The sequence below is a fragment of the Neolamprologus multifasciatus genome, chromosome 14 (genome assembly GCF_963576455.1).
Source record: "Neolamprologus multifasciatus chromosome 14, fNeoMul1.2, whole genome shotgun sequence".
In the NCBI taxonomy this organism is placed as follows: domain Eukaryota; kingdom Metazoa; phylum Chordata; class Actinopteri; order Cichliformes; family Cichlidae; genus Neolamprologus; species Neolamprologus multifasciatus.
In genome coordinates this window covers 37,714,632-37,728,415 of record NC_140452.1, presented here as the reverse complement: position 1 = coordinate 37,728,415, position 13,784 = coordinate 37,714,632, and the positions used below count along the sequence as shown (strand labels likewise).

At 42.0% G+C, this 13,784-nt stretch overlaps 1 protein-coding gene across 9 annotated transcripts in view; it reads left to right on the top strand.

Annotated features, from left to right (window-relative positions):
* Positions 1-13,784, top strand: part of bcas3 (BCAS3 microtubule associated cell migration factor) — a 367,208-nt gene that overhangs the window by 151,283 nt on the left and 202,141 nt on the right. For 2 of the 9 annotated variants that reach the window (XR_014868695.1, XR_014868694.1), the window contains exon 24: positions 1-13,784. This exon is cut by the window's left edge; it is cut by the window's right edge and continues 20,920 nt beyond it. The exons of the other annotated variants lie outside the window; for them this stretch is intronic. The gene's annotated coding sequence lies outside the window, so the exon portion shown is untranslated. 9 annotated transcript variants of the gene reach the window in all.

Genomic DNA, 13,784 nt, shown 5'->3' with positions numbered 1-13,784 from the left:
TTCAGTAAACTTTAGATTGAGTACTCTTTCTTATATATAACAGCTTAGAGGGATTAGCAGTGGCAGAACAACAAGCGCAGTGAGAAGAAATGGTCAAAAGGATTCTGACTGACTCCAAACAGACTTTCAGTCCAACCGGCCCTGCCATTTCACTGGTAGCTATTTTCCATTCGACTGTCAAGCACAGTTGGAGGAAAGTCTTTCTATGAGTAAATAAAATGTCCTGTGTGCGTGTTTCTGTCAGCTGAGAAGCTTCTGAAACATCAAAACAAACTAATTAGGAATGCTGTAGCGGTGAGCCAGATTAAACCACAATGTGACATTCTTAATGCAGCGGTGCATGGAGCAGTCTGATGGTAAGTTAGAGGGAATGGTGTGTTTTGAATTAGGAACCTCGCAGTGCTTCTCTACACCAACAGGTAAAACTCTGAAGTACAACTCGAATATCTGTGTTTTCAATTTGACATTTACGGTAATTCTAAAAGTTGGATATCAAGGCAGAAGCTGCTTGTGACCTCAGCACTGATCTGTTCTTCACAAAGGTTTTGACCATTGGCATGTTTATGCAAATGTGCTACTCTTGCCCATATGGAAGAGATATATATAAATCTTATAAAGTTTGTGTCGGTCTTGTGTGAAACTTGTATGAAAAACATACAAGAGTGAAAACAGATATAAGATCCCTTGAAAAATTATATAATGAAACTTGTATGTTTTGGATACTTACTAAAAAAATATATGAAAGTAATGAGAAAGTGGCCACTTTCATGAGTAAATCATATAAGTTTTTACTATTTCTTTTCCATATGGGTGACCTTGAAATGAATTCATCCTTGCAGATAAGAGCAGAGAGCAGGCACAGAGTAAAACTGCAGCTCCAGTTGCCATCACTTCCATACGTTGATAACAGTGGTGGATAGTGGTAGCCAGTTGGTCACTGTGCATGAAAAATTAAAAAAGAAATTAAATTATCTAAAATCTAAAGCAACAATTTGCCTGACTCATGGCTTGGACAGGCCAGCATTATCGATTGCTCTTAAACAGCTGCAGACTCGGACCCATCAGATTTCCTGACCATCCGGCACTGGCAAGCTTAGCTTATTCCAGCCTATTAGTCATTTTGTGACTGCCCACAACAGTAGTAAAGACAGACATGTGTCAGAACGGAGAATGGTATCAACATGTTTTGCCTGTTCTTACTTATTTATTTGCTTTTCATATAATTATCTTGTTTAAGCCTAAAATGAATCACAAATATGGTTGAGCTATGAAACCAGTAGTACGCAAACTTCCAGATATGCAAATTAGAATCCAAAAACAGAATATACTTGTACTGAACTTGTACTTGAAGAAATGAATTCAGAGGTATAACAATGATTATTTGTTGCTAACTAACAACAAAGGTCATTACGATATCCCGTCTGCTGGACTCCTCAAAATGAAACGAAACATTGAATCAATCATCAAAGAATCTCGTTTCTTGCTTCGTGTCGACTCAAAAGCACTCGAGCACCACCTGTTTGTCTAAAACTGCAAAATATACCAACTTACCACATCGACTCATCTTCACCGTTAACCGATCCCAGGATTCTGTAGGTGTTGGGAGACTTACTGTAAAGGAGGAGGGCGAGAGCAAATGATGGATGGACGCACGGGAGGAAGGAGGGACAGCGGGCCGGGGGGAGTCATGGGAACTGGCAGGCACGACTGTGCTTTGTTTTCTTTTAACAGCTCGTTCGCACATCACGTCTTCAGATGCAGGCAAAAGCAATTTGTCCTCTCCGTCTTCCCCTCTCTGTCCTCTCCCCTCTTTCTCCCTCAGCCTTTGAATCATTCTCCAGCTGGGCCCAGTTTTGCTCATGCCGTGTCAGGGTGTCTGTTTGCATGGTTATGTCTACGTCTGTTCTGCGTGTGTGTGTTTGTGGTATACACACACACACGCACACGCAGCAGCCTCAGGACCTTGACCAATTCCCAGTGGAAAAGCGTGGCGTCTCTCTCCGTCAGGACATCTGGAAGTGGGCATTTTGCAGTCGGCAGCCACTGCACTCTGACTTGATTATATTATCTTGTTGGAGCATGTGTGTGTGTGTGTGTGTGTGTGTGTGTGTGTGTGCAGTTGTCTGATGTGTGTATATTCCAGCAAAAACACAAATCACACATTGCACAGTCACATACACACCTAGCAGATGATAAACTAATAACTTGTGTGTATATCTGACTGTCTGAGATGGCCTCTTGAGCCGTGGAGGTGTGTGTGTGTGTGTGTGTGTGTGTGTGTGTGTGTGAGTGAGTGAAAGGGTCAAGTGGTGATGTTGTCTGCTTTAAACACATGTTTAGCCAGGGCCCACTCAAACGTTTGGCAACCATTAGACAACTTCCTCCCTATCTTCCGGAGTCGACTCTCTATGGATTTGTGTGTGTGTGAGTGTGTGTGGATGCATTTGCAGGTGTGGACACAAGTTGGAATGTGTTCAAAACAGATTTTTAACATGCGGTGATGTGAAACGTTTAACTTACCGTCAGCTTGTCTTTTGTATCCACACGCAAACAGACGCACGCCCACTTACGAAGCTCAGTCCAGACATCGCGCTCTGAGCTTTGTTTTGCTACAGGATCAATGCAGTTGTGAACTTAACATGCAACTGTGCTTTCAGAGCTCCACGCACACTCCCGCAACACACACACAAACACGCACAGACACCTAAGGGCCTCTGTCGGTCATCAGGAAATGAAAGGATCATTTAGCTTAGAGGGAGATGAGAGGATCGAGGAGAAGAAGAGGTGGAGAAAGAAGAGGAGCGTCTGTAGTTTGATGCAGATTCCTGCTACAGACACGGTGTGATTCACCGAAAAGAAAACACAACAGATGAGAGGAAAACCTCCTCCTGAGCTCTGTTTTTCTTTTCTCACTCTCCCTCTGTGAGGATTGATACTTAACACATATAGATACACTTTCAGAACACACACACACACACAGTTACAAGTTTTCCTGCAGTTGTTCATGAAAATTCCAAAATAAAATGGCTCAAAGGCAGAGAATTCCAAAGAATGAAATATAATAAATTCATATAATAAATTCAGCAGAGATTTCTTGGAACATGGGGACAACATAGTATTGTAATTAAATTTGTGTTATACAGTGACTACATTAGATCATTTTAAGGTCAACTGGAGTGGAAGCAAGAAAAAGATGATGAATACCCAGTGTTGGGAAGGTTACTTTTAAAATGTATTCCATTACAGATTACATGCCCCAAAATGTATTCTGTAACATGTTCCGTTACGTTACTCAATGAGAGTAACGTATTCTGAATACTTTGGATTACTTAATATATTATCATGCTGTTTACAACTACATGAATGTACTATTGCTGTGATTTATTACTGTTACTGAAGGTCCGCGGCTCCGAACCGTAGTAAAGGGACCTCTGGCTAATACGGTGGGTTCTGTGTCGGCTCGTAGCCGAAAACTAGCTTTACTTTGTTGTCTGGGTCAACTTTGCTAGCAGAGACAGAGAGAGGCGTTGAAAGGCTGCTCCAACAGAACTTATTGTTTCAGAGGAAAACACGAACACGGTGTACAGTCGAGTCTTAATAGCTTACTTACAACTGGGCTCGTCAGGCTCTCTTCTTGGCTGCAGTGGTTATTATTATATTTACATGCTTCCAGCTCCCGTTTCTGCTCGATGACAGCTCGTACTTTTCCTTTTTCTCCCTCCCTCGCTCACAGACACATAACGTGTATGACAGTCCATTCTCCCTGCAGCACGGACTACACTGCCCATGATGCTACATTCTTTAGAGCTATACCTGTAGCATTCTGCCTATTAGCTTAGCACAACAACAACAAATAGGCCTCTCTCACCCAGGAAACACGCAGAGAGAGAGCGTCACCCTGTAACCATGGCAACCGTAACGCTGCCACCTGGAACAACAGAACGTAGCTGTCAAACAAAACCCAAACAGGCCTGACCCGCCACAATATGAAACAGGGAAGTACCGCCGTGTAATCCATTTATTTCAACAAAGTAACTGTATTCTAAATACCACCTTTTTAAACGGTAACTGTAACTGAATACAGTTACTCATATTTTGTATTTTAAATACGTAACGGCGGTACATGTATTCCGTTACTCCCCAACACTGTGAATACCTAACAATGTCATGTTTATTGAAACCATGAAAAAAGCTCTGGTGGAAATCATTTTCAACAACAGCTCAATGAGTGGCTCAACAGAGTCCGTCAGCTTTACAGCTCTGACAGATTTTAAAAACCAGTTTGCCTTTTTTTTTTTTTTTGCTGCTGAAGGTTAAAGCTCAGTGCAGACCAGCTGTTTTTAAAATAATGCCTAAATTATCATTTGTCTTACTTGATAGCAGTGTTGAACAGTTATCAGTGATTAACTGTTGAACACAGTTTACAGTTTTGTGGAAGCTTAGATGCAGATATTGTACTGTACATGCTGAATGGGAATAATGAAAAGTCAAATTGAAAACTTGAATCAATCAGTTGCTGCTCCTGTGCATCACTTCTTAAGCCGGGCTCACACTGTGCGATTTTGTCAGTCGCATTATTCAGCTCCTGCTCAAACTGTACGATTGACTCGCAGGGGTTAGAAGTTCGTAGGTCACGATGCAGGTCTCACACTATACGACCCGATGCTCTGATGCGACCTGAGTGCTCACACTGTGCGTCCATAAAATGAAGGTTATAACAGAAATTCTGTCGCTCGCTCTCCCTCTCTGTCTTTCACTCACACAGACACGCACCGCCATCAACTTTGTTAAATTGCTAATGAAAAACATGATCAGCTGTGATTGAGCAGCAACGTCATCCAACTATTTTCACGGTTGTCGTGGTCGTGATAATTTTGTGAGGCCACATCGAAAAGGCTCGGATGAGCTTTCCAAAGTTCTACAAGTGCCTCCATCGCTTGTGTCCAGATCACACGCCGCCGCGCTGCGCCGTCTTTTTCGCTGACATTTGTGTTTGCGCGTGCGCAGTGTGAGAAACTGCGGCGACACCCTCGCGACCAAGCGATTGATGATCGGGAGCTGGTCGTGAGGTGTTAATCGCTTCTCGTTACCCCACGTATACTACACGACGCACGATGAAGGCCAAAATCGGGCCAATCGCCAAAACGGTCGCACGACTCAAAAATCGGCTCAAAATGGGCCAAAAATCGCACAGTGTGAGCCCGGCATTACTGTGTGGACATCTTCACGATGATCCTCGTGGGATCACGAACAAACTTTTTCTAACTGATGGTCGGATTAGCACGAGTGTGGTCGCTGTTCTTTAGAGGTGGAATTGTAAACATTGTAGCAAATGTTTCTTCTAACACCTTCATTTCTCATGCGATGCAGCAAAGCTCCTAGAGAATGAACCGATACCATAGCGATCACCTAATGAGCTTCTCCTGTTACGCTGTTAAATCCGCAGATCAGATAAATGCATTGTCAAATTTGTAAACACAACCTAACTCCCGTTTCACATGCCCACGGCCCGTGTTGCAAGTACGAAGTCGTAGAGTCCGGTTTGCGTGTTCTAAGCGTGCTACTCTTTCAAAGAGGGTTCACACCTCTGCGAACCCTGAAAGGACAAATTTAAGTATTTCATCAGAAGAATTTCCTGATTCCTTCATGACCCCATGGTGCACGCTATCTGTGTTACTGTAGTGTCAGAAGATGAAATATAGGCATTGACTCGAGTCCTCTTGCATAAGTAGAACAAACATTTTGTGGAACTATGAAGACTATGACTGGATAATATTGATACTGCACTCTCTGTAATTAAACAGTCCTACTAACAGGATACTGATGTTCGTGACGTGTGGTAATGTGATGCCTGAGTCAAAATCAGACTGAAAAATGTTTAAATTTTCTAAAAAAAAAAGCCATATTATCAAAAAAATTATTATTGGACAATTATAGATTATCTGTTACTTCCGCCTGTTTGCTATAATAAATATTCCACTCTCTAGCGGCTGCTAATGAGGCTTTAAATTGTGCGTTGTGCTCAGAAATGTCCAGTACCGGCGCTGTAGCGTAATGATGCAAAAGGTGATTCAGAATGTGAGCGGAGCTGCAGTCAGCCACTGTGTGCTGTGCCTTGGCAGAGGGCACGAAGAGGACATGGACAGATCCCACCGGGCATCCAAGCCACATGTGTCTCTGCTAACATTCGCCTCACACACCTGGTGTTAAGCGTGCCAGTGTGTGTGCGTACCTTTTCATGCCCTATTTAGCCCATCACCGCGTGAAGCAGCGCCAAGTGTAAGCAAGTTTATTCGTGACACTAGCAGTGGCCTGGTATGAAGCCGAGGAAGGCTGCACACATTATTCACGTCTGCGTCTGCAGAGACACGGTGGGAAGTGTGTGTGTGTGTGTGTGTGTGTGTGTTGCTATTTACATACACTGTGTACTGAAGTGTTTGCTCTTCTGTGATTCTCTTCCTTCATCTGTGTGTTTACACTTGGGCCTACATGTTTGTACTTCTCACACATGTGAAAAAGTGTGCGTGCGCACATCTGTACATGCATCTGCAGCCATATGCGTGTGTGCGTCCTTTTGCATGTTTGCCAAGAATGTGTGTGACATTTTTATGCTTGTGTGTTATGTTTATGCATACGTGTGTTTACGCTCCTCCTGACATGTGTGAATGTGTGCGTCTTTGTGCACCTATGCGTATGTATAAATATCTCTGTGTGTGTGTGTGTGTGTGAGCCTCAGGTGTGCTAGTCTAGCAGCTACACATTAGCTCTATAACCAAGCTAGTTTGACACCTTCACATTCAGACTAGCATTCAGCTGCTGGCTCTGGCACATCCAGGACCAGCTCGACCCAGTGTGAACGCTCTGTCGCCTCCACTCATGCTCACTTTTGTGTGTGTGTGTGTGTGTGAGAGGGCGAACTGTGACGGTGTGTGTGCCCACACCTTGCTCATGCACTTTTCATGCTTCCTGTTGTCTTGAAGCATCCCGTCCTCCCCTGTATTTGCTTTTGTAGATGCAAGTGTGTTTTAGGTTTTTCACACCCCGTTCACCCGTACGTGTAATCGAAGGAGAGCACGTGCAAAAGCGCTTGTCTGCTGCAGCTCTGCATGCGCACATGTATTGTTTGCCCGTGTAGCAGCACTTTCCACAGCGTACTGTGTTGGCAGGTCGGTCTGATGCCGTGTCACCTCCATAGACATTCAGTCAACTGATAATCGGACTCTACAACAGTGTGTGTGTGAATACTGCACAAGTGCTAGCATCATGATTTTTTCAAGTGTGTGTGTCTGTGTCATGGCCTATATGTGTCAGTGGAACATTTCACAGCAAAAATGTATCAGACACAAAGTGAACAGATACTCACATAAAGACACGTATGACCTGAGAGTGTTCCTTCCCTTTACACTTCCATCTGATTAGAGGTTCTTTGTCAAGGGACACACACACACACCCTGTTGGCAATCATTAGAGTGTATGGAGTGCCTCCAGGCAGTGAGGGCCTTTTAGCTGAAACCATCCCTTTCTTTCTCTCTGTCTCATTGGTTTCTTTTTTCCCTTCTATCGTCCCCACAGGCTCAGCCAGAGGCTCCAGGAGTGCCACTTAGCCAGCACTGCCATATATAGCACAGGAGGGTATTACCCTTCTACTGAAATACGTTTGATAAAAGCCTGTTTTAGTTGATAAAGACGAAGATATTTAGTATCCTAAAATATGCCATAACCAAACTAATTAATAGAAAAATAATAGATTTCTTTTTTTTTCTTTTTTTGAATCTAAAAGTAACCCCTAAACCTCTGTGATTTTTCTTTTTTTAAAAGAAATACTGTCTGTTCACAACTAAAGAGCAGAACTATACTGTAGGCAGTGTTGGGGAGTAACGGAATACATGTACCGCCGTTACGTATTTAAAATACAAAATATGAGTAACTGTATTCCGTTACAGTTACCGTTTAAAAAGGTGGTATTTAGAATACAGTTACTTTGTTGAAATAAATGGATTACACGGCGGTACTTCCCTGTTTCATATTGTGGCGGGTCAGGACTGTTTGGGTTTTGTTTGACAGCTACGTTCTGTTGTTCCAGGCGGCAGCGTTACGGTTGCCATGGTTACAGGGTGACGCTCTCTCTCTGCGTGTTTCCTGGGTGAGAGAGCGCCTGTTGTTGTTGTTGTGCTAAGCTAACAGGCAGAATGCTACAGGTATAGCTCTAAAGAATGTAGCATCATAGGCAGTGTAGTCCGTGCTGCAGGGAGAATGGACTGCCATACACGTTATGTGTCTGTGAGCGAGGGAGGGAGAAAAAGGAAAAGTACGAGCTGTCATCGAGCAAAAACGGGAGCTGGAAGCATGTAAATATAAATATAATATAAATATAATAATATCTGTCTCTGCTAGCAAAGTTGACCCAGACAACAAAGTAAAGCTAGTTTTCAGCTACGAGCCCGACACAGAACCCACCGTATTAGCCAGAGGTCCCTTTACTACGGTTCGGAGCCGCGGACCTTCAGTAACAGTAATAAATCACAGCAATAGTACATTCATGTAGTTGTAAACAGCATGATAATATATTAAGTAATCCAAAGTATTCAGAATACGTTACTCTCATTGAGTAACGTAACGGAATACGTTACAGAATACATTTTGGGGCATGTAATCTGTAATCTGTAATGGAATACATTTTAAAAGTAACCTTCCCAACACTGCCTGTAGGCCTGCCTGTGTTTACTGTGGAAAATGTAGTTTTCTGTTAGGTTGGTACATTGGAGGATGTTGAAAAGACAGTGGCTGTGTAGAAACTGGCTCTGTTATATTGCCATACACTTTTTATCACTTTGACTCCAGCTAATATGACTGTGTTTGTGTGTTTGTGTGTGTGTGTGCGTCTTGAAACTGCTCCTTGGGTGTCCGCCTGCCTTGTTAACACCTTTTAACACGCAACACCAATTAACCCTTACGCCTCTGGCTACACAAACACACACACACAGCACATTTTACAGTCACACCTCTAACCCCTGTATTTATAACGAGAACTGAATCCAGTCCAGCAGCGGCCTGCCAGCACACTCACGGTCTGCGTGCTGCACACAGTCGCTCGCTTTTCCTCAGTTCGCATCAAGAGGTGAATATAAATCTGTGTGGAAAGTAAGTGTGAACGATCTTTCAGACCTGATCAGTTTCATTGACTCCCACTGTGATGATAAGGTCCTTCAGACGGCATGTCTGCCTTGGTATCAGAGGTTGTAAGCAAATGTGGATTAGACACTGAATTGGACAATAATTCATATCGTGTAGAATGAAAAAAAAATACTGTATATTGTGATTTCATATCCCTGCTAACATGCTAGAATATTTTCTTTTTGGATTTACAGCAGAAATTGTTTGAATCATGAAGCCACGGAAACCAAGGAAATCTCATCAGACTGAACTTTGTGTACGTTTGGATCAGATACTGTTGCTCTCTAATGTGTCAGAACAGCACACATTACTGCAGGTTTATCAGCATCAGTGGGTTAATTAATAAACTGTTCAAAGCATGCTCAGTACTTTCATTCACTCCCAAGATCATCTTTTTGAAAATGAGCAATATGCCAGAAGGATGGAAGCATGAATGAAAGTTTTAGAAGATGGCAGTGAGAGCTGCTGTGCCGCATGGTTTGGAGACCGTGGCGCTGAGCAAAAGAAAGAGTCCGAGTTGGGGGTGCTCAGAGTTTCACAGTTCAACTAGTTTGGAGACTAAATTAGAGACGCAAGGTTGGGATGGTTTGGAGATGGAGCTGCCGGGCTGGAGGAGGACATGCAGAGGGTTGGTGTGAAAGAGGAGGATGCTGGGGATGGGTGAGATGGAGGCAGATGATCTTCTGTGGTGAGAAAAGGTTGCCAATCTATTTTTACTGTAGTGACACGCAGCCATGAAACAATTATCTGTGTTTACGATCATTATTTCGATGTGGGTGAAATCTCACACAGCATTCAAATCACGAATGCTACACACTAGAAGCAATATGGTGGGGCGGGACCTGCAATACACTTTGGTTTGCACACCTGAAGAGCCTACCAATGAGAGTGCAGAATACTGTTGATTGACATATGACCTGTTCATACATACATTAGAGGGTCACCTGGGCAAAAAGAGCCTGAAACGTCTGCAAGGGACCAGCTGGCAGCTTCAAAGCAACGCGCGACGAGCAAATCGCTTCCAGTGTGTTCACAAATGAAAAAGGCTCATAGATTCTTTCAGAGCGGTGGAGAAATTGTCTCTTTGGCCGCCTCTTCTCAGCGAATCAGACAAAGGGAAGCTAACCTCTTTTTGAGCGAACCTCAGCGCACATGTGACCCTGCTTGTGTGAATAGACTGCTCGTTTTCCTGCTGTACTCTTAGCTCTGCCTCCACATCCGCCATTATTCTCTCTGTGTGTTTGTGTGTATGTCAGTCGTATTTGTGAGGCATAAAAAGGCCGTCGCTGGGGTCAGTCGGTCACCCCTCCCACACACACACACACACACACACACAGCACAGATACACCATGCTTTCACTGCCCCTCACTCGAAGACATATGGAGCATGACTAATAGCTGCATAAAGACACACATGCACACACTGTAGATACATTTTTGTCCAGCAGCCACCATTGTGTTAATGGTGTTAGTCCAAAAAGCCATTTTTCTACAGCAGATGTGCCTCTGTGCTGCCAGACCCTCATCTGCCCCAAATGTTGTGTCAAGTCTAACACACACACACACACACACTGTCCAGAATTTGATCCCGTGGAATAAAAATAACAGAGACATGTTTAATAATTGACTGATTTTATTTTATTACTCATCATCAAAGAGGAAGAAGTTTGTTTCTTTGTTTTTATGATTAACAAGAAACTGATTTATATCAATAATATTATATCAATGGTAGTTTTAGTTTGAAATGCAGAGCTATTCTCTCATCAACACACACACACACACACACATGCACACACACACACAGGCATAAAAAATCCAAAAGCTCCGACAGAGACACGGACGTCCAAACTTGGATTGAAACATCCTTCCCATGGAGCTCTTAGTTTTAAGTGTTTGTGTGCTTGTCAGTCTTTCTGTATATATTTCTGTGTGCGTGGGTGTTTGTGAGCGAGTCTGTGTGTGTATGTGAGTGTGTGTGCAGGAGAGTGTGAGCATATTCGCCATCAGGGCACCAGTCCAGGAGCCAGGCGTCTGCGCTCTCGTCAGCCCACATCACTGTCAGAGAGCACTTAATGAGGGGCACATTTACTGCTACATTAGGGAAATGTCACTACGCAAACACGCACACAGATACAGACACACACACGTTTGTTACACTGCTTGTGTTTCCGCAGACCCTTAATTAATATATCACAAAAAAGAATAAGAAAATATCACGAAAAGTACATTTTGTATCCTGAAAAATCTTATCCTCGTATGTGACACCAAAAACAGTTTAATCTACATTTAAAAATGTTTTTTGACAAAACTCATCAACCAAAGGTCAAAGTTCACACATGTTAAATGGCCGAGCCACATGCACGTTAACAAACCATCATTCAATGCTAATCACACGTTGTTTGTTTGTTTGTCATGCGTGTTCTGCTTACTCCCAAACACCTTCAACACATCATGATGATGACAGACGTGTGTGTGTGTGTGTGTGTGTGTGTGTGTGTGTGTGTGTGAAAGCGAGGACGAACGCTGATGTGAAAGGATTGGCTGAAAAGAGACAAGGGTCACTGCTGAGGTCTCAGGCTTAAGTCCACTCCACTCATCTGTGAGTGTGTGTGGTTGTGTGTACTTGACAGATGACTAACCCTAACGCTGTCAGAGTGTTGTGTTACTCTTACGCCTCTGTCACTGTGACTCAGTGTGTGTGTGTGTGTGTGTGTGTGTGTTACTCATTGACTGGTGAGAGCCCTGGGTACATTGAAGTGACATTTGTCTCTGCCTCTTTCACTATTGTGATTTTCTTCTTTCTTCTCCATTTTTGTTGTTGTTGTTTCACTTTTTTCTGGAATATTAAACCCGGAATGAGAGCTAACGATTACTGTAGTAAAACAATCACAGCTGATTACAAATAGTATTTCCAGCCCTACAAAACGATAAAATAAAACCCATTGTTTTTGGTACGCCCTTTGTCCATTTTTATTTATTTCTAATTGCAGTTAAAATGAGTCAAATGGAAACTGGAAGAATGAAAAAGAATAAAAGAAACTCTAACTCAATGGATACAAAGAAACACAAAAAACATAATAAATATTGTGAAAATATAGAGGACATAAAATCACCATTCTAATATCATCATATTTTCTTTTCAGTTCAGTTCATTTCTTTTATTATTTCAAACATATACATTCACCAACGTTTCATAAAATCATTCCATGCAGTTGTTTGAAAAGGAGTAGGCAGAAGTATATACTTATTTAGCCCCCTCAGGTTTACATCCTCATCATCTAAATTTGAACAACAAAAACGTTACAACGCCTTCAACTTAGAACATAACATCACAAAAAAAATATTTTCTCATATTCAACTAAACTATATTTAGATTAGCTAATTTGCAGAAGACAATAAACATCAGTTTGACTGCTGTCTTGGGTTAATTGCATTTTCTTCATTCTTATACTTATTTAAAATTTCTTTTTTGAGTTTTATTTTAAACTGGTTTTCAGCAAAAAGAAATAAAATCCCCCTTGACCCCATTTTTTTCTTACTTTTTGGGAAGTCTAAAAGCTTTATTTTACCTGAGAGACTGACCCGGCTAATAGCTCGTAGTACGGCAAACTGCTGTAAGTGCGCAACCACAGTGAAGGAAAGAGTAAAAATGATGTATGCAGTCTTTGGTTTTCAGTGTACACTTGGGCAAAACGCAGAACTGTCAGGTGAAACTGGAGCACCCGCATAAAGACCCACGTTGGCATAGGGAGAAGATTTAAATACCACAGCAGGGTTAGACCAATACCTCGTTGTTCCTTGTCATAGTGGCTGTCACACACCCTTCACTCATTCATTGATCATGTTTCAACCAGGGGCGGGCGATATATTGAATGTACTCGATGCATTGCAAGTTTTTCAAAAACGGTTTTATTGTAACCATCGAGTATAAGTTGTCATTTTAAGCTGTCTGCATGTAATTTACTCTGGTTTTATTTCTCCCACATGCTGCGAATGCATCATTAATCCCCCCTCCCAACCAGAGAACCTTCTACCTGGTGCACTGTGCTGAGCAGCCCTGGTTTCAATATCAGCTTTTAATACATCGCACTCCTTTTGAGGCTGACAGTAAACGCCACTATTGGCTTTAATTAGGGATGCAACGATACCAATTTTTTCAAACCGATACGATACCGATACTTGGATCTGAGTATTTGCCGATACAGAGTACAAAAAACGATACTTCTTCCACACACACACACACACAAATACAATTAATTGGAAGACAGGTTTTATTATATTCCCTGTTGATAAAAAATCAAATCTTAATAAAAATGACCACAAAAAAATTTCAAGTGAAAAATAAGCACTTCTGTTAAATTATTGCAGAGTCTCCACATTGTAATTTTACAAAATATCACTGAACTATTGGCACTGTCTCGAGCTTTCAGAATAATAAATAAACACTTCTGTTTGGAATAAAATAAATACAAATTAGGTTTGTGAATAAAATAAACTTTTAAATTATTGCAGAGTGTCCATATTGTAAACAAACAAACAAAATAATTATTATTAAATAAATAATAAATAAAATAATAATTGTCCCCCTAGTGGCCAATCTAAAAAACTACA